This window comes from Ranitomeya variabilis, chromosome 1 (genome assembly GCF_051348905.1).
Source record: "Ranitomeya variabilis isolate aRanVar5 chromosome 1, aRanVar5.hap1, whole genome shotgun sequence".
NCBI lineage: Eukaryota > Metazoa > Chordata > Amphibia > Anura > Dendrobatidae > Ranitomeya > Ranitomeya variabilis.
The window spans coordinates 846,967,364-846,987,727 of record NC_135232.1 but is presented as its reverse complement, the minus strand read 5'-3'; the positions used below and the strand labels follow the sequence as shown (position 1 = coordinate 846,987,727).

General features: G+C 47.6%; 1 protein-coding gene and 1 long non-coding RNA gene across 6 annotated transcripts in view; one reads left to right on the top strand and one right to left on the bottom strand.

The window, feature by feature from the left end:
* The window catches only part of G3BP2 (G3BP stress granule assembly factor 2), a 46,444-nt gene extending 34,779 nt beyond the window's left edge, over positions 1-11,665 (bottom strand). Inside the window, exon 1 of one of the 5 annotated variants that reach the window (XM_077276529.1) lies at positions 11,368-11,665. The gene's annotated coding sequence lies outside the window, so the exon portion shown is untranslated. Of the gene's footprint in view, positions 1-11,126; positions 11,226-11,270 lie in introns of those variants that run through there. The other 4 variants (XM_077276521.1, XM_077276557.1, XM_077276548.1 and 1 more) reach the window with 4 other exon arrangements.
* Positions 11,666-14,084: 2,419 nt separating this feature from the next.
* Positions 14,085-16,122, top strand: LOC143774357 (uncharacterized). Its single transcript, XR_013215522.1, has 2 exons — positions 14,085-14,449; positions 15,213-16,122. It is a non-coding gene; the product is annotated as an uncharacterized LOC143774357 (long non-coding RNA).
* Positions 16,123-20,364: the final 4,242 nt, after the last annotated feature.

The window sequence follows — 20,364 nt, the reverse complement described above, 5'->3', positions numbered from 1 at the left end:
AGACTGAAGGTTTAGTGCTCCTTTAACCTTTGCACTATTTTTCAAAGGTTACAGGTAGTTTATAATAATCAGATTACCTTGCTGAACTTTACTGGTCATAATCCACAAATAAGTAAAGTTTCTAGATCACCAAAACTTTAGTTTATGACCCAATACATAGATCATGAGGCAGACATCTACAATCTTCCCGTCAGTAATCCCACTCAGGCTAAAGGTACCTTCACACGAAGCGACGCTGCAGCGATAGCGACAATGATGCCGATCGCTGCAGCGTCGCTGTTTGATTGCTGGAGAGCTGTCACACAGACCGCTCTCCAGCGACCAACGATGCCGAGGTCCCCGGGTAAACATCGGGTTGCTAAGCGCAGGGCCGCGCTTAGTAACCCAATGTTTACCCTGGTTACCAGCGTAAAAGTAAAAAAAACAAACAGTACATGCTCACCTGCGCGTCCCCCAGCGTCTGCTTCCTGACACTGACTGAGCTCCGGCCCTAACAGCACAGCGGTGACGTCACCGCTGTGCTTTCACTTTCGGGCCGGCGCTCAGTAAGTGTCAGGAAGCAGACGCTGGGGGACGCGCAGGTGAGCATGTACTGTTTGTTTTTTTTACTTTTACGCTGGTAACCAGGGTAAACATCGGGTTACTAAGCGCGGCCCTGCGCTTGGTAACCCGATGTTTACCCTGGTTACCAGTGTAAAACATCGCTGGTATCGTTGCTTTTGCTTTCAAACACAACGATACACAGCGATCGGACGACCAAATAAAGTTCTGGACTTTATTCAGTGACCAGCGACATCACAGCAGGATCCTGATCGCTGCTGCGTGTCAAACGAAACGATATCGCTAGCCAGGACGCTGCAACGTCAAGGATCGCTAGCGATGTCGTTTCGTGTGAAGGTACCTTAACACTCCATAACCTGAAACGACAGCTCACAAGGAAGAGAGCACGTGTTACAAAGTCCGCTATGGCCATCAAGTCTGTCTTTCAGGCATTGTAAAGCATTCATCAACCCGATTCTTCGGGTTTGCCAAAGGATCTTGAGCCAGGATACAAAAGGTATGTTCACAACATATTTAGGCTTGGATTTCTCTTAAAGAGCCCACAGATGAGAAATACCGGTGTGAATGTGGCCTAACAGCCAGTGCCCCATCATAAACATGTAGGCAGTTTGCCTGTGAACTTCATACTCCATAGTACTGCCTTGGAGAGATTCTGATAAGAAGCCCTTGTGGCTGTATGTAACTTGATGTGTAGCTTTATCATATGTAGCAGATTCAGGCTGCCATAAAAACAGCACACGTTCTGTGAAATGCAGGGAATTTCTAGCGGCTTCCATTCTTAAGACCCCAAACTCTAAAGTTGATCGAAACTGCCCATATCAAAGCGTTCAGTCGACACTACCCTAAAGTGTATGGCATTCCAGGACAATTTATTGTCAAAGAAAACATTGATATGGCATGTTCAATTTCACACTGCAGATCATATAATCTCCGGGAGACAACTCGTCGGCACACACATCTGGTGACAACTCTCTTGGAAAGAACACAGGAGTGCTCAAGCCAAACAAGCGCTCCTGTCTATGGGAAAGATGGCTGCAGGCCGAATAATCATCCGAAGCACTGCTCAGCCAACAGCCACCTATCGTGCCTGGTGAGGCCACATTCCAGTGTGGGTTGTTGCCATACTTGGTTGCCCAGCTGCCTCTCCATGCGACCTGTTATCACTGGGAATCTCTGTATACGGGATGAAAACTGGTCAGGGGATAATGACAATAAGGCTGGAGTCACAGTAAAGGTATGAAAAATCTCCCTGCCAAGAGTCGCATGAGTGTCATGCGAGTAAAATCCGATTTTTCACACCTAGCATCCAATTTACATCCGACTGCAGTGAGATTGCAATGCGATTTTAACATGAGCTTTTAGGCTTCTTTCACACTTCCGTTTTACAATCTGCACAGGATCCGTCAAAATGTTGAAAAGACGGATCCTGTGCAGATCGTAAAAAACGGGTGCACTGGGCGCACTGGGCCAGTCTTTGACGGACCCTTCGAGGCTATGTGCATCTGTTGTGTAAGAGTATTCGCAGCGGTTTTCCTCTGTGAAAACGCATACACAACACAAAACAGGTTAAAAAGAAAAAATTGCAGTATTCTCACCTACCGGCATCTGTCGCGGGACGTCGGTAGGTGAGAATACTGCCATTTTTTTAACATTATATCTTGTTGCATAGGCAGCATCAATAGTAAAAAGAGAAAGAGAGCGAGCGAGAATTTCCCTGACGGGAAATTCTTCCACGCATGCTCTCGTTGAAAAGGCGGGACCAGTCGCTGGATTCCTGCTTTTCACAAGCAGCGATGCATCCTGTGCCCATAGGCTTCCATTGTAGCCAGTGACGGGCAGCGCAGGGTGCGTCGCTGACCGATTTTCCGACGTGCAGAATAAACGTTCCTCTGAACGTTTTCTCTGCCCGACGGACCGTTTTTTTTTTTTACGCAGGATCCAGTGCACAACGGATGAAACGGATGGCCATCCATCACAATCTGTCGCTAATACAAGCCTATGGGAAAATGCAGGATCCTGCATTCTCAAAAATCAACGGATTGTGATGGGAGCTGAAAGACGGAAGTGTGAAAGAGGCCTTACCCACAGTGCTCGCACTGACATCAGAAAGGTGAAGAGAGTTCATTGGCTGTGAACTCGCAGGAACTGATGGCACCGCGAGCAGGAGAACTTTCTCATACTCACGGTGCCCTCAGACAAGGAATAGGAGTTAGTAACCTCGGCGCTTGATGTCACCTGACAATACAAAAGTGACATCAACCTCCCAACTTGCCACCGCTACAGGGCAAGTGGGAAGAGCGAGACTAAGTGTCAGAATTGGTGCATCTTAGAGATGCGCCTTTTCTGGGGCGGTTGAGAGCTGATGTTTTTAGCCTGGGGGAGGGCAATATCCATGGTCCCTTCCTAGGCTATTAATATCAGCCCGCAACTGTCTGCCTTTGCTGGTTATTAATTATAGGTGGACGCACTTTTTTTCGGGTCACCCATTTTAATAGCCAGCAAAGGCTAAGTATACAGTTGTGAGCTGAGATTAATAACCATGGGTATTACCCCCTTCCCAGGCTATAAACATCTGCCCCCACCCGTCTGTTTCCCTCTGCTGGTTATGAAAATTGCGCGGGAGCACACGCCATTTTTTTTCTTCAGAAAAATAAACTTTTATTAATTAAATACATTTACAGTAATTTGCACACACTGTACTAATTGTATTTGACACTGACATCTTTATATCCAACAATTCTATGTGTACTTACTGAACGTAATCCATCTCTTCTATCCTGTCGGCTCCTGCAGTGATTTAACAGTACATGGCAGATGAATTGCCAGCTTTTCTTCTATTTATCCGCAGGTGCTTCTCACAAAATTAAAATATCATCTTAAAAAGTTAATTTATTTCAGTTCTTCAGTACAAAAAGTGAAACTCATAGTCAATAAAAACAGTGATCTATTTCAAGTGTTTATTTCGGTTAATGTTGATGATTATGGCTTACAGTAAATGCACATAATACTTGGTTGGGGCTCCTTTTGCATCAATTACTGCATCAATGCGGCGTGGCATGGAGGCGATCAGTCTGTGGCACTGCTGAGGTATTATGGAAGTCCAGGTTGCTTTGATAGCAGCCTTCAGCTCATCTGCATTGATGGGTCTGGAGTCGCTCATCTTCCTCTTGACAATACCCCATAGATTCTCTATGGGGTTAAGGTCAGGCGAGTTTGCTGGCCAATCAAGTACAATGATACTTCTGTTTTTAAACCAGGTACTGGTATTCTTCGTAGTGTGGACAGGTGCCAAGTTCTGCTGGAGAAAGAAATTTCCATCTCCAAAAAGCTTGTCGGCAGAGGGAAGCATGAAGTGCTCTAAAAATTTTCTGGTAGACGGCTGCGCTGACTTTGGTCTTGATAAAACACAGTGGACCTACACCAGCAGATGACATGGCTCCCCAAACCATCACTGATTGTGAAAACTTCACACTAGACCTCAAGCAGCTTGGATTGTGTGCCTCTCCATTTTTCTTCCAGATAATGGGACCTTGATTTCCAAATGAAATGCAAAATGTACTTTCATATGAAAACAACACCTTGGACCACTGAGAAACAGTCTAGTCCTTTTAATCCTTGGCCCAGGTAAGACGCTTCTAGCGTTCTCTACTGGTCATGAGTGGCTTAACACAAGAATGAGACACTTGTAGCCCATGTCCTCGATACATCTGTGTGTGGCGGGTCTTGAAGAAATGACTCCAGCAGTAGTCCACTCCTTGTGAATCTCCCCCAAATTTTTGAATGGCCTTCACTCTGAACAGCCAGCTTCTTTAGCAATGACCTTTTGTAGCTTACCTTCTTTGTGGAGTGCGTCATCGACTGCCTTCTGGACACCTGTCAAGTCAGCAGTCTTCCCCATGATTGTGGAGCCTATTGAAACAGACTAAGGGACCTTTATAAACACTTAGGAAGCCTTTGCAGGTGTTTTATTTTAATTATTTTAATTTACTGATATAATGACTTTTGGGTATTCATTGGCTGTAAGCCATAATCAACATTAACAGAAAAACACTTTGTATTGACTATATAAAATACTAGCTGAAGAGCCCGGCGTTGCCTGGGCATAGTAAATATCTGTGGTTAGTTATAGCACCTCACTTCTCTTATTTTCCCATCATCCCATTTCCCATCTGAGATCATGAGTAAGACTTCATAGTTGAAACGCGTTGATCCTCCTCACTGGTGTGCCAGGTGTTTGCTATGTAAAGATTTTTCATTTTGAAGAACTATTTATCGCTTTAGTTGTCTAATAAAGTCTCACAAAGTCTGAACTGCCTCCACCTCCAGCTGGATCATTTCTCTTTTTGTCTTCATTTGCTGTGGGCGCTCACCCCGAACCGTGCTGGGCGTTGGCAGGTCTGGGGTTTTCGTCTAAGACCGGTAAGCTGACTATATTCCTTTTTTTTTTGTATGTCATCTCCTCCTATATATAGTATATACCTGTATGTAATCTCCTCCTGTATATAGTATATACCTGTGTGTCATCTCACCTATATATAGTATATATCTGTGTCATCTATTCCTATACATAGCATATACCTGTATGTCATCTCCTCCTGTATATACTATATACCTGTAGGTAATCTGCTCCTGTATATAGTATATACCTGTGTGTCATCTCCCCTGTAAATAGTATATACCTGTGTGTCATCTCCTCCTGTATATAGTATATATCTGTATGTCATCTCCTCCTGTATTAGACCTCGTTCACACGTTATTTGGTCAGTATTTTTACCTCAGTATTTGTAAGATAAATTGGCAGCCTGATAAATCCCCAGCCAACAGTAAGCCCACCCCCTGGCAGTATATATTAGCTCACACATACACATAATAGACAGGTCATGTGACTGACAGCTGCCGGATTCCTATATGGTACATTTGTTGCTCTTGTAGTTTGTCTGCTTATTAAACAGATTTTTATTTTTGAAGGATAATACCAGACTTGTGTGTGTTTTAGAGCGAGTTTCGTGTGTCAAGTTGTGTGTGTTGAGTTGCGTGTGGCGACATGCATGTAGCGACTTTTGTGAGATAAGTTGTGTGGCGACATGCATGTAGCGACTTTTGTGAGATAAGTTGTGTGGCGACATGCGTGTAGCGACTTTTTGTGTGTCGAGTTGCATGTGACAGGTTAGTGTAGCAAGTTGTGTGCAGCAAGGTTTGCGCATGGCGAGTTTTGCGCGTGGCGAGTTTTATGTGTGGTGCCTTTTCAGTATGTGCAAGTTTTGTGTGAGGCAACTTTTGCATGTGTTGCAACTTTTGTGCATGTGGCAATTTTTCCGCGTGTGCAAGTTTTGCGTGTGGCGAGTTTTCCATGAGGTGAGTTTTGCACGTGTGGCGAGTTTTGCATGTGGAGAGTTTTGCGTGTGGCGAGTTTTGAGCGGCGATTTTTGTGTTTCGACTTTTATGTGGCGAGGTTGGTGTATGTGTGGTGAAATGTGCGCTGAGGGTGGTATATGTGTTCGAGCACGTGGTAGTGTGTGGTGCATTTTGTGTGTGTGTTCATATCCCCGTGGTGGTGTGGTGATTATCCCATGTTGGGGCCCCACCTTAGCAACTGTACAGTATATACTCTTTGGCGCCATCGCTCTCATTCTTTAAGTCCCCCTTGTTCACATCTGGCAGCTGTTAATTTGCCTCCAACACTTTTCCTTTCATTTTTTCCCCATTATGTAGATAGGGGCAAAAAATTTTGGTGAATTGGAAAGCGCGGGGTTAAAATTTCACCTCACAACATAGCCTATGACGCTCTCGGGGTCCAGACGTGTGACTGTGCAAAATTTTGTGGCTGTAGCTGCAACGGTTCAGATGCCAATCCCGGACATACATACATACACACACACACATTCAGCTTTATATATTAGATATGAGTTTCACTTTTTTTATTGAAGAAATGAAAAACTTTTTGATGATATTCTAATTTTGTGAGAAGCACCTATATGATATAGACCACAACTATACCTATTCTATTCTAACCCATCACGCTGTGATATTACTGCTTGCAGCACATGAATTGCCGGCTTTTCAAAGGACACTGATGACTGAAAATCGGACAGCACTCGCATGGTCCGAGTGCTGTGTGATTTTTTTCTCGCACCCATATTATTGCATTGGCGACTCTCAGACGATATATGCGTACAATCGCAGCATGCTTTTAAACGCACGTCGAATACACCCCAAAAAAATAAACGGTGATGTGAGCTGCCCCATAGTTTAAACACTGGTCCGAGCGCTGTGCGCTGTTTTCTCGCATAGCACTCGCCCGTATTCTACGGTAGTGCAACGCTGGCCTTATGAGTGAATACTGCAAAGTCATGGAGCAAAAACAAAAAAAAAGCAGGTTTTGTACTTCAATTATGTGAATAACGTAGCAGCAAAATAAATAAAAAGATGCAAAAAAATAGCAAGTGTCAACCCCTCCATACACACATCCCCATCACAGGTCTATTGACATCAGTAAAGGCATTTTTTACGCTTAGTTTCAGTCCCAGGGATATTGCTACAAGGGAATGCGGTAACACAGAAGACAGATGCAATCCGATCATGCCTGAATTGTAGTTGTGTTTTGTCTCCCCCATTTTGTTTCCCAAGGTCACAGAATAGAAAATTTGACACATTTTCCACAAAAATGTAATAAAAATGATTCAAATGCACAACTTCTGTTGTCTTATTCTGTAAATTGTAGTCAAAATCAATGGCAAGTAGTCACGCAGACGACGGATGTGAAGGAGCCATGTCCACAAACATTTCCACCATACCCATGTTCACACACTGCTCTGTAGGTGTAGACGTACCATCATAGTATTTATTGTAAAGCCCCCATGCACAACAGACCAACTTTGGCCGAAGCTGCAGATACTGATGGACTCATTCGACACTCAAATGTGAATGGAGACATGACAGATGATATCTAGGGAGATAAGGATCCACAGAGAGAAAGAAGCTGGAGCAAGAGGAGTCTGGCATTGGCTCACTCATCAAGATCGACCAACTGAGTGCTCCTGTGTATGGGAGAGTAGGGCGAGATAGCTGCTGGCCGAATGATTGCCCAAACCAACAGTAAAACAAGGTGTAATCCATGCACCACTCTGTGTCCCATGAAGACTTGGAACAGCCCATCCACTAGGTTGTCCAAAAATTGGCACTGGGTATTTTCCTTCCACAAAAACGGTTTTTATTAACACCAGTGCACACACAGGAAAATTAGCAACATTTCGGCTGCGCCAACTGACAGTGGCATTTAATGCGCGCTTCTGGCAAGCGCGCCGGAAATCCCACCCATCGGTGACCCAGTCACGTGATCACGGGTCACCGATGGGTTGGCATGACAACCAGAGGTCTCCAGCAGACCTCTATAGTTGTCACTGCTGGATTGATATGGGCGCTTTCCGGGGGTCGGCGCTCATAGCAAGTCAGGAGATCTGATCATCGCCTGTATGTAGCAGAGCCGATCAGGTTATGGCAGCTCCTAGTCTCCCATGGAGAGTATTGAAGCACGCCAAAAGTAAAAAAAAAAAAAAGTTTTTAAAAATATAAAAGTTTAAATCAATCCCCTTTTGCCCCCAACAAAAAAAAATAAAAACACACATTTGGTATCGCCCGATCTATCAACCTATAGAAAGAATTAATCCGATCAGTAAATGGGGTAGTGGGAAAAAAGTCAAAATGCCAGAATTACATTATTTTGGTCACCGCAACATTGCTTTAAAATGCAATAACAGGCGATCAAAAGATCGTATCTGCACCAAAATGGTATACCGTATATACTCGAGTATAAGCCGAGATTTTCAGCCCATTTTTTAGGCTGAAAGTGTCCCTCTCGGCTTATACTCAAGCCCTTGTTCCAGGCGGCAGCTGTCCATCATACTCACCTGCTCCCGGAGCGATCTCTGCAGTCCCTGCTTCTCCGGCGCCCGCAGCTCTTCCTGTACTCAGTGGTCACGTGGTAATGCTCATTAAAATAATGAATAAGGACACGACTCCACTCTCAAAGGTGGAACCGCATATTCATTACTTTAATGAGCAGTACCAGTTACCGCTGAACACAGGAACAAGCTGCCGGCCCAGGACGACGGAGAAGCTGCCAGGAACCGCACCGGGAGGGTGAGTATAACGGGGGAGGATGAGCATTGCGCGATATTCACCTGTCCCCGTTCCACCGCCAGGCTCCGTCTTCCGCGTCCTCTGGCTGACTGTTCAGATCAGAGGGCGTGATGGCGTAGTTAGTGTGCGCCGCCCTCTGCAGTGGAACGGGGACAGGTGAATATCGCAAGTGCCAGGGGCCTGAGTGACGAGTATGTCATTTTTTTTTTCTTCATCACAACAGCAGCATATGGGGCATAATCTATGGAGCATAATCTATGGAGCATCTTATGGGACCATCAACCTTTGTGCAGGATTGTATGGGACATAATCTATGGAGCATAACCTATGGAGCATTTTAGGCTTCTTTCACACTAGCGTCGGCACGGTGCAGTCGCTATGCGTCGGCCCGACGTGCATTGTGAAAGTAATGTGCGACGTGGGCAGCGGAAGCAGTTTTACAACGCTTCCGCTGCCCCATTGTAATGTCTGGGGAAGAAGGGGCGTCGTTTCGGCCGCGCATGCGGTCAAAAATGGCAGACACGACGCGCAAAAAAAGTTACATGTAACTTTTTTTGTGCCGACGGTCCGCCAAAACAGGACGCAATCGTCGCACGACGGTTGCGACGTGTGGCCATACATCGCAATGCGTCGCTAATGAAAGTCTATGGGTAAAAAACGCATCCTGCAGACAACTTTGCAGGATGTGTTTTTTCTCAAACGATGCATTACAAACTACGCTAGTGTGAAAGTAGCTTTATGGGACCCATCAACCTTTGGCAGGATCTTATGGGGCCATCATTAACCTTTGTGCAGCATTATATGGGGCATATTTTGTATGGAGCATCTTATGGGGCCCATCATGAACTGTATGGAGCATTATATGGGTCTCCTGATTCAATACGAATATTCAAAAACACTTAAACTACTGATGTCTCAATTAACTATACTTTTATTCGCATCTATTTCTATTTTTGAAATTAACCACTAGCTGCTGCATTTCCCACTCTAGGCTCCTCAGAGCCCCTCCATACTACAGTCCTGAGGTGGCTGTGGGGTCCCTGCACCGAGCTCCTCAGAGCCCCTCCATACTACAGTCCTGAGGTGGCTGTGGGGTCCCTGCACCGAGCTCCTCAGAGCCCCTCCATACTACAGTCCTGAGGTGGCTGTGGGGTCCCTGCACCGAGCTCCTCAGAGCCCCTCCATACTACAGTCCTGAGGTGGCTGTGGGGTCCCGGCACCGAGCTCCTCAGGACCCCCTCCATACTACAGTCCTGATGTGGCTGTGGGGTCCCGGCACCGAGCTCCTCAGGACCCCCTCCATACTACAGTCCTGATGTGGCTGTGGGGTCCCGGCACCGAGCTCCTCAGGATCCCCTCCATACTACAGTCCTGAGGTGGCTGTGGGGTCCCTGCACCGAGCTCCTCAGGACCCCTCCATACTACAGTCCTGAGGTGGCTGTGGGGTCCCTGCACCGAGCTCCTCAGGACCCCCTCCATACTACAGTCCTGAGGTGGCTGTGGGGTCCTGGCACCGAGCTCCTCAGGATCCCTCCATACTACAGTCCTGAGGTGGCTGTGGGGTCCCTGCACCGAGCTCCTCAGGACCCCTCCATACTACAGTCCTGAGGTGGCTGTGGGGTCCCTGCACCGAGCTCCTCAGAGCCCCTCCATACTACAGTCCTGAGGTGGCTGTGGGGTCCCTGCACCGAGCTCCTCAGGACCCCTCCATACTACAGTCCTGAGGTGGCTGTGGGGTCCCTGCACCGAGCTCCTCAGGACCCCTCCATACTACAGTCCTGAGGTGGCTGTGGGGTCCCTGCACCGAGCTCCTCAGGACCCCTCCATACTACAGTCCTGAGGTGGCTGTGGGGTCCCTGCACCGAGCTCCTCAGGACCCCCTCCATACTACAGTCCTGAGGTGGCTGTGGGGTCCTGGCACCGAGCTCCTCAGGACCCCTCCATACTACAGTCCTGAGGTGGCTGTGGGGTCCCTGCACCGAGCTCCTCAGGACCCCTCCATACTACAGTCCTGAGGTGGCTGTGGGGTCCTGGCACCGAGCTCCTCAGGATCCCTCCATACTACAGTCCTGAGGTGGCTGTGGGGTCCCTGCACCGAGCTCCTCAGGACCCCTCCATACTACAGTCCTGAGGTGGCTGTGGGGTCCCTGCACCGAGCTCCTCAGAGCCCCTCCATACTACAGTCCTGAGGTGGCTGTGGGGTCCCTGCACCGAGCTCCTCAGAGCCCCTCCATACTACAGTCCTGAGGTGGCTGTGGGGTCCCTGCACCGAGCTCCTCAGAGCCCCTCCATACTACAGTCCTGAGGTGGCTGTGGGGTCCCTGCACCGAGCTCCTCAGAGCCCCTCCATACTACAGTCCTGAGGTGGCTGTGGGGTCCCTGCACCCAGCTCCTCAGGACCCCTACAGCCCACCAGTGACCACTACCTGCAGGGACCATAGGCCTCAGCACAGCTCCATGTAACCTTCAGTAACGGCCGCGGACACAGCCCGAGCTCACCCCTGGGAGGCGCAGTCGGCACCGAGCTCACAATGGCCTCCTCACTGCTAGCGATCCAGTGTCGCACTCACCTCGACCAGAGCCGGTGACGCGGCCGCTATCCCCAGAACCAGGAGGAGCCCCGGGCCCCGACTGCCGATACACACACGTTGTTATTGTTGTGCTTACCCTCGGGTTACGGGAGGCGTCAGCTGCAGGGCGGGGAATATGGTGTCGTGACCGTGACGTCACCAGAGTGACGCAGTGTTCCGTCAGTTACGCGGCCTCCGTGAGATCTGAACCCAGCAGCCTTCGCGCGCGGACGTGCCCCACACAGGCGTATGGTAAGGCGGATGACAGTGACACGCCCCTCGACGTCACCGCGTATGAGGGCGGCGCTATCTCGTGGACCTGGATGCTGGTCAGAGGCTTCCTCACGTGAAACTTTATTGACCACACACAAAGCACAGTAAAGACAAAACAACCCACGATTCTGCGTCCCACGGACCCACACTCCCGCCTCTATTAACCCTTGGTGTCACAGCCACTTTTCTGCTCTGTGGGAGAGCACTTTTCTATTGTCGCGCTCTGGGAGCCATGATTTAACTTCTGTCCGTGCTATGAGGCCTTGTGTGTGAGGGATGGGTTCGGGCTTCTAACTTTATTAGAAGGACTATGAAGCAAACGGCCATTTTCATTGATTTTTTTTGTGGCCAATGGATCTCTAGTTTCTGTGTGGCCGCCTCATTGGTCACAAGTCACACGACGCTCCCCAGCGCGGCTGCATGAGGCGCATTGCTAGTGTGCCAGGCTGTAGTGCTCAGTACTGCCACCTTGTGGTTGCGGCTTTGTGGTCCCTATTTATTCCACTCCTTGGGTGGGAAAAATTAAAGGGAACCTGTCACCCCATTTTTTCCGTATGAGATAAAAAATACCGTTAAATAGGGCCTGAGCTGTGCATTACAATAGTGTATTTTGTGGACCCCGATTCCCCACCTATGCTGCCAAAATACGTTACCAAAGTAGCCGTTTTCGCCTGTCAATCAGGCTGGTCTGGTCAGATGGGCGTGGTGCCTTCCCCCAGATCTTGCTTAGTTTTCCGTTGGTGGCGTAGTGGTGTGCGCATGCCCAAGTCCAGAATCCACTGCACAGGGGAGTGAAAAGAGCGCGATCTGCGCTATTCCCCTGGTGATCGGTGGGGGCGGCCATATTCCTGTGGCATAGCGTGCGCAGATGGAGCGCTCTGCTGCCCGGGGCTTCAGGAAAATGGCCGCGGGATGCCGCGCGTGCGCAGATGGAGATCGCGGCGGCCATTTTCCTGAAGCAGAGTTCGCATCTCTGCTTCAGGAAAATGGCCGCCGTGATCTCCATCTGCGCACGCGCGGCATCCCGCGGCCATTTTCCTGAAGCCAACGGAAAAATAAGTGCAATCCCACATTTGTTTTTTGTTTGGCTTGTTTGCTAGGTTCACTAAATGCTAAAACTGACCTGCCATTATGATTCTCCAGGTCATTACGAGTTCATTGACACCAAACATGTCTAAGTGGTGAAAAAAATTCTAAACTTTGCCAAAATAAAAAATTGCGCCATTTTCCGATACCCGTAGCGTCTCTATTTTTCGTGATCTGGGCTTGGGTGAGGGCTTATTTTTTGTGTGCCGAGCTGACGTTTGTAATTATACCACTTTTGTGCATGTACATTCTTTTGATCGTCCGTTATTGCATTTTAATACAATGTCACGGCGACCAAAATAACATAATTCTGGCATTTTGACTTTTTTCTCACTATGCCGTTTAGTGATCATGTTAATTCTTTTTTTTTTATTGATAGATCGGGCGATTCTGAACACGACGATACCAAATATGTGTAGGTTTGATTTTTTTTTTTATTTTGAATGAGGTGATTTGAACTTTTATATTTTTTTAGTTTTTTCCATATTTTTAAATATTTTTTTTTTTACTTGTGCCATGCTTCAATAGCCTCCATGGGAGGCTAGAAGCTGCCACAATTCAATCACCTCTGCTACATAGAAGCAATCATCAGATCGCCCCTATGTAGCTGAATTACAGCATTGCTATGAGCGCCGACCACAGGGTGGCGCTCTTAGCAATCTGGCATTAACAACCATATAGCTCTCAAGGGGACCTATGGTTGTCATGCCGACGCACCGATGACCGCCGATCACTTGACGGGGTCACCGGTGTGCGCATTTCCGGCCGATGCGCTTGTTGAACGTCGCTGTCAGAGTTTGACAGCGGCATTTACCGTATTTTTCGGACTACAAGACGCACTTTTTCCCCCCCAAAAAAAGGGGGGAAAATGGGGGGTGCGTCTAATAGTCGAAATGCAGGCTTACCCGTGGCGGCAGAGGTGCGGCGGCAGAGGTGCGGCGGCAGACGTGCGGAGATGAGGAGGCGCAGTGAGCGGGGTCCCTTTCCCCGGTGAGGTGATGCAGCAGCCCGGTAAGCAGCAGAGCCAGGTGAATCCTGTTGTCATCGGTGGTGGCGGCCATCTTCCGGGGGACGCGCGTGCGCAGATGAAGCGCTCTGCTTCCCGGTGCTTCAGGAAAATGGCCGCGGGATGCCGCGCGTGCGCAGATGGGGATCGCGGCGGCCATTTTTCTTAGCTTCAGGAAAATGGCCGCCGCGATCTCCATCTGCGCACGCGCGGCCTCCCGCGGCCATTTTCCTGAAGCCCCGGGAAGCAGAGCGCTTCCTCTGCGCACGCGCGGCCCCCGGAAGATGGCCGCCACCACCGATAACAACAGCATTCACCCGGCTCTGCTGCTTACCGGGCTGCTGCATCACCTCACCGGGGAAAGGGACCCTCTCACACCATACCTGTCACTGCGCCTCCTAATCCCAGCACCTCCTGATCCCAGCACCTCCTGATCCCAGCACCTCCTGATCCCAGCACCTCCTGATCCCAGCACCTCCTGATCCCTGCACCTCCTGATCCCTGCACCTCCTGATCCCAGCACCTCCTGATCGCAGCACCTCCTGATCGCAGCACCTCCTGATCGCAGCACCTCCTGATCCCTGCACCTCCTCATCCCAGCACCTCCTCATCCCAGCACCTCCTCATCCCAGCACCTCCTCATCCCAGCACCTCTGCCGGTAACCAGTGCTGCAACCCTCCCATGGACACCAGGCCGTGGCGTCGCCCACCTAAGCAGGAAGGGACCCTGCTCAGGTGCACGCCGTACCGCATCACCCCACCACTGCCGACACCATGCCTCCTGTGACCCTGCTCTGCCACCGCCAGCCTTCAGGTAAGATACTGTAAATTCGGACAATAAGACGGACCCCCATCTTATAAAAAATCTTTTTTTCTGCAATTTTCACCCCAAATTTCGGGTGCGCCTTATGGTCCGGTGCGTCTTATAGTCCGAAAAATACGGTAACTTTTTAATAGGCTTGGGCGGATCGCGATTCCACCCTCGCCTATCTCACCTATTGCGGGCACAAGTAAGCTGTTCAAAATAGCTGACATGTCCCGGCTTTGATGTGGGCTCACTGCCAGAGCCCACATCAAAGCGGGGGTTCTGCCATCGGACGTACTATTCTGTCCGATGGCAGGAAGTGGTTAAGCCACGTTCCCACAATGGGGTTTGGTGTTGTAGATCTTCTGCATTATTATGTAAATTAGGTTACTTTTAGCTTTTAATTGCATGTTTGTACATGCTTTTTATTGTCTTGTCTACATGTTTTACATATAGTTTTTGATACTTCCTGGAATTTGGCTTTGACAACTTTTTTTGTGATACAAATATGGGCGAATTACATTAGTTTTTGATGCTTTGCCACCTTAGAAACGCACTAAAAATGCAAGTACCTTTTCTACTTGGGTGGCTCAGTGATTAGCACTGCAGTGCTAGGGTCCTGGGTTCAAATCCCACTAAGGTCAAAATCTGCCTGTCATAATTATTATTGTTCTGCCATGTATTATTTGTTTTTTCCTTCATGTGTTTAGCATTATTAAATCCCCATCATAATTATAATTGTTCGTAATTTGTTTATTTCTTTTTTTGGCAGATTCCTTGCTACCTGAGAGAGCTTATCATCGCTCCATTTTCAGTACCTGCTTGGAATTTCCACCTTGTCTGGAATAGTTGCGGACACCTGCCGGGCTTTGTGGAACGTTCTCCGGGAAGAATTTATCCCCCTACCCACCGTGGAAATGTGGCAGGAAATTCCTGAAAAATTCTGGCAAGTCTGTAATTTCCCCAACTGTTTGGGAGCAGTGGATGGAAAACACATTCGGATTACCAAACACCGCCAGAACTGGATCGGAGTACTTCAACTATAAAAAAAATTTCTGTAGTGCTCATGGCGATTGCAGATGCTGACTGTCGCTTTGTTGCCGTGGACAGTGGAGCTTTTGGCCGTGGCAATGACTCCCAGATTTTTAAAAACTCGGACATGGGCCAACGCTTGTATGGAAAACATTTTAATTTCCCCCTGCCACGACCTCTTCCCAATACTGAAGGCCTGCCAATGCCATTTGTTATGCTTGGGGATGAGGCCATTCAGATGTGTGATAACCTAATGAAACCATACTCCAGTCGGGACTTGAACCACACTAAAAAGATATTTAACTACAGATTGACCAGGGCCCGAAGAAGTGTTGAGTGTACCTTTGGGATTCTTGTCTCAAAATGGCGCATTCTTGGAACAGCCATTAATCTAAAAATGGAGACAGTCGATGAGGTTGTCAAAGCCTGTGTGGTTCTACATAACTACATATTAGCTAAGGAGTGACCCAACATTGAACTTGATGAACCAGTTTCAAACCCCTTGCCAGATTACCAGCATCACCCTCTGCGGTCAACAGTAGAAGTTACCCAAATGAGGAGCCAATTTGCTGCCTGCTTGGTTTCTGATATCGGATGTGTGGTATGGCAAGATGGAATGGTTTAATAAAATGTTCTGTTGTGTTTGTGTATGTACCTGTAATGTTAAAATGTTCCTGTAATGTTTTGTGTAGCTAAAAAACCTGTTTTGAAAGCTGTACCGAGTGCCCTCTGTCTTTAATCAACTCAAATCCACTTATGATGTCAGTGCTATGGTAGGCGACTTCTGACTCGATCTAGCATCTCTTAAGTCTGCAGTATCTATTGGACGCAGAATGAAGAGATGATAGTTAATACAAGGCAGATCTATACTCACCAGGCCAGGTGACAGAAATAGTGAATTCAGGATGCTGGGTTTTGTGCATCCTGAATTCACTTTCTGACATACATTACGCAGACTGAAGAGATGCTGGAGAAAAAGAAAGTCATATTTGTTTTTGACAACTCATAGCCCCATGACAGACACAAGAAATAAAGTTGCAGTGCAGTGTTCAAGTTGTGTCAGTCCTGGAGATATGAGGAGGCAAAAAAACAAAGTGTATGGCGCAGTGTGTTTAGTTGGCGCATGGTTTATGTTGCCGGCGGCGGAACACAAAGAGCCAAACAGTAGGCTAAAAAATACACATTTATAAAAAAAAATTAGATTAATGATGGCGACTTGGGGAAACGTGACGGAACTAGGGTGTGTTTAGCTGAGACGTTTGATTGGGTAAAGATGACAAAGGGGTTGCAGGGGAAGGGGCGACGAAAGTAGTGGGGTCAAGGATGGTAGTTGAGGCATGGGAAAGGACAGACACACTGGAAGAGAGAGACAAACCGGACATCACAGACACATTTTGAGGTCAGGGGGGAGGGAGTGCGAGAGTCCATTGTTTTTTTTTCTTCCTCCCCGGTGTTTTGCGATGCTGTCTTCTGGGGAGTGTTGGCGTGGTGTCTAATGATGGGATTGTGCAGGTGGACGGCCTGGCATGATCTGGTTGCTGCTGCTGTGGCATGGTGCGGGTGGACAGCCTGGCAGTATCCGGTTGCTGTGGCATGGTGCGGGTGGACAGCCTGGCAGTATCCGGTTACTGCTGCTGTGGCATGGTGTGGGTGGACGGCCTAGCAGGGTCCGCTTGCTGCGGCATATCGGTGGTGGTGGTGGAGGAGGACTGAGCATTAGCAGCACTCGGCATGGTGGTGGCGGTGGACTGTGCAGCAGCACTCGGCATAGTGGGGGTGCCTGTTGTGAATTTGGTTTCTGGGCTCCCCCGGTGGTTTCTGGTGGTACTGCACTTGTGTGCTTCATCTCCTCTGTTCACCTGTTTTCCATCTGGATGTGGGAGTTTTCTATTTAGCCTTGCTCCTCAGTCATTTCTATGCCGGCCAACAATGTTACCAGAAGCCTTTCTGTTGCATGTTCCTGCTCCTAGACAACTATCAGCTAAGTTGGACTTGTTGTCCTAAGTTTGTTTTGCATTTTTGTTCCAGTTCTCTGTGATTGAATATTTCTGAGGCTGGAAGCTCTTGTGAGCTGAAATTGCCACTCTGGTGTCATGAGTTGATATTAGAGTCTTAAAGTAATTTCAGGATGGTATTTTGAAAGGGTTTTCAGCTGACCGTGAAGTTCCCTTTTCTGTCTTCCTACTATCTAGTAAGCGGACCTCAATTTGCTAAACCTATCTTCATACTTCGTATGTCAATTTCCTCTAAAATCACCGCCAATATATGTGGGGGCTACTGTCTGCCTTTTGGGGAAAATTTCTCTAGAGGTAAGCCAGGTCTGTATTTTCCTCTGCTAGGGTCAGTCAGTTCTCCGGCTGGCGCTGGGCATCTAGGGATAAAACGTAGGCACGCTACCCGGACACTGTTAGTTGTGCGGTAGGTTTAGCTCATGGTCAGCTTGAGTTCCCATCTTCCAAGAGCTAGTCCTTTTGTATGCTTAATTACGTTCTCTTGCCATTGAGAACCATGACAGTTTGGCCGGCCGAGAGTTAAAATAATTGGCAGAAGAAAGGAGAGAAAAGAAGTCTGCAGAGATTTTTTTTTTTTTTTTTCCTGAGTTTGCTCATTAGTTGTTTCACTAGCATCTCTGCTTACTGCAGCCTTCGTCTCTCTCTCCTTCTAATCCTTGAATGGTTCTGATTTCACCTGATTAATATGGATCCTCAGAGTTTAGCTACAGGTTTGAATAATCTCGCTATGAAGGTTCAAAGCTTACAGGATTTCGTTATTCATGCTCCTACATCTGAACCTAGAATTCTTTTACCTGAATTTTTCTCTGGGGATAGATCTCGCTTCCAGAATTTCAAACATAATTGTAAATTATTTTTGTCTCTGAGATCTCGCTCCGCTGGAGATCCTGCACAGCAGGTCAGGATTGTAATTTCCTTGCTCCGGGGCGACCCTCAGGATTGGGCATTTGCTTTGGCACCAGGGGATCCTGCGTTGCTCAATGTGGATGCGTTTTTCCTGGCTTTGGGGTTGCTTTATGAGGAACCTCATTTAGAAATTCAGGCTGAAAAAGCCTTAATGGCCCTGTCTCAAGGGCAAGATGAGGCTGAAATATACTGCCAAAAATTTCGTAAGTGGTCTGTGCTTACTCAGTGGAATGAGTGCGCCCTGGCGGCGAAATTCAGAGAGGGTCTCTCTGATGCCATTAAAGATGTTATGGTGGGGTTCCCTGTGCCTACAGGTCTGAATGAGTCCATGACAATGGCTATTCAGATTGATCGGCGTTTGCGGGAGCGCAAACCTGTGCACCATTTGGCGGTGTCTACTGTGAAGACGCCAGAGATTATGCAATGTGATAGAATTCTGTCCAGAAGCGAACGACAGAATTTTAGGCGAAAAAATGGGTTATGCTTCTATTGTGGTGATTCAACTCATGTTATATCAGCATGCTCTAAACGTACTAAGAAGGTTGATAAGTCTGTTTCAATTGGCACTTTACAGTCTAAGTTTATTCTATCTGTGACCCTGATTTGCTCTTTATCGTCTATTACCGCGGACGCCTATGTCGACTCTGGCGCCGCTTTGAGTCTTATGGATTGGTCCTTTGCCAAACGCTGTGGGTTTGATTTAGAGCCTCTGGAAGTTCCTATACCTCTGAAGGGTATTGACTCCACGCCATTGGCTAGTAACAAACCACAATACTGGACACAAGTAACTATGCGTATTAATCCGGATCACCAGGAGATTATTCGCTTCCTTGTGTTGTATAATCTACATGATGTGTTGGTGCTTGGATTGCCATGGCTGCAATCTCATAACCCAGTCCTCGACTGGAAAGCAATGTCTGTGTTAAGCTGGGGATGTCAGGGGACTCATGGGGACGTACCTTTGGTTTCCATTTCGTCATCTATTCCCTCTGAGATTCCGGAATTTTTATCTGATTATCGTGACGTTTTTGAGGAGCCTAAACTTGGTTCACTACCTCCGCACAGAGATTGCGATTGTACTATAGATCTGATTCCGGGCAGTAAGTTTCCAAAGGGTCGTTTATTTAATCTATCTGTGCCTGAACATGCTGCTATGCGGGAATATATTAAGGAGTCCTTGGAAAAGGGACATATTCGTCCTTCGTCATCTCCCTTAGGAGCCGGTTTTTTCTTTGTAGCTAAAAAAGATGGCTCTTTGAGGCCGTGTATTGATTATCGGCTTTTGAATAAACTCACGGTTAAATATCAGTATCCTTTGCCACTGCTTACTGATTTGTTTGCTCGAATAAAGGGGGCCAAGTGGTTCTCTAAGATTGATCTTCGTGGGGCGTATAATTTGGTGAGAATTAAGCAGGGGGATGAGTGGAAAACCGCATTTAATACGCCTGAGGGCCATATTGAGTACTTAGTAATGCCTTTTGGTCTTTCAAATGCCCCTTCAGTCTTTCAGTCCTTTATGCATGACATTTTCCGTGATTATTTGGATAAATTTTTGATTGTGTATCTTGATGATATTTTGATTTTTTCGGATGACTGGGACTCTCATGTCCAACAGGTCAGGAGGGTTTTTCAGGTTTTGCGCTCTAATTCCTTGTGTGTAAAGGGTTCTAAGTGTGTTTTTGGGGTTCAAAAGATTTCGTTTTTGGGGTACATTTTTTCCCCCTCTTCCATTGAGATGGACCCTGTCAAGGTTCAGGCTATTTGTGATTGGACGCAACCCTCTTCTCTTAAGAGTCTTCAGAAGTTTTTGGGCTTTGCTAATTTTTATCGTCGATTTATAACTGGTTTTTCTGATGTTGCTAAACCGTTGACTGATTTGACTAAGAAGGGTGCTGATGTTGCTGATTGGTCCCCTGCTGCTGTGGAGGCCTTTCGGGAGCTTAAGCGCCGCTTTTCTTCCGCCCCTGTATTGCG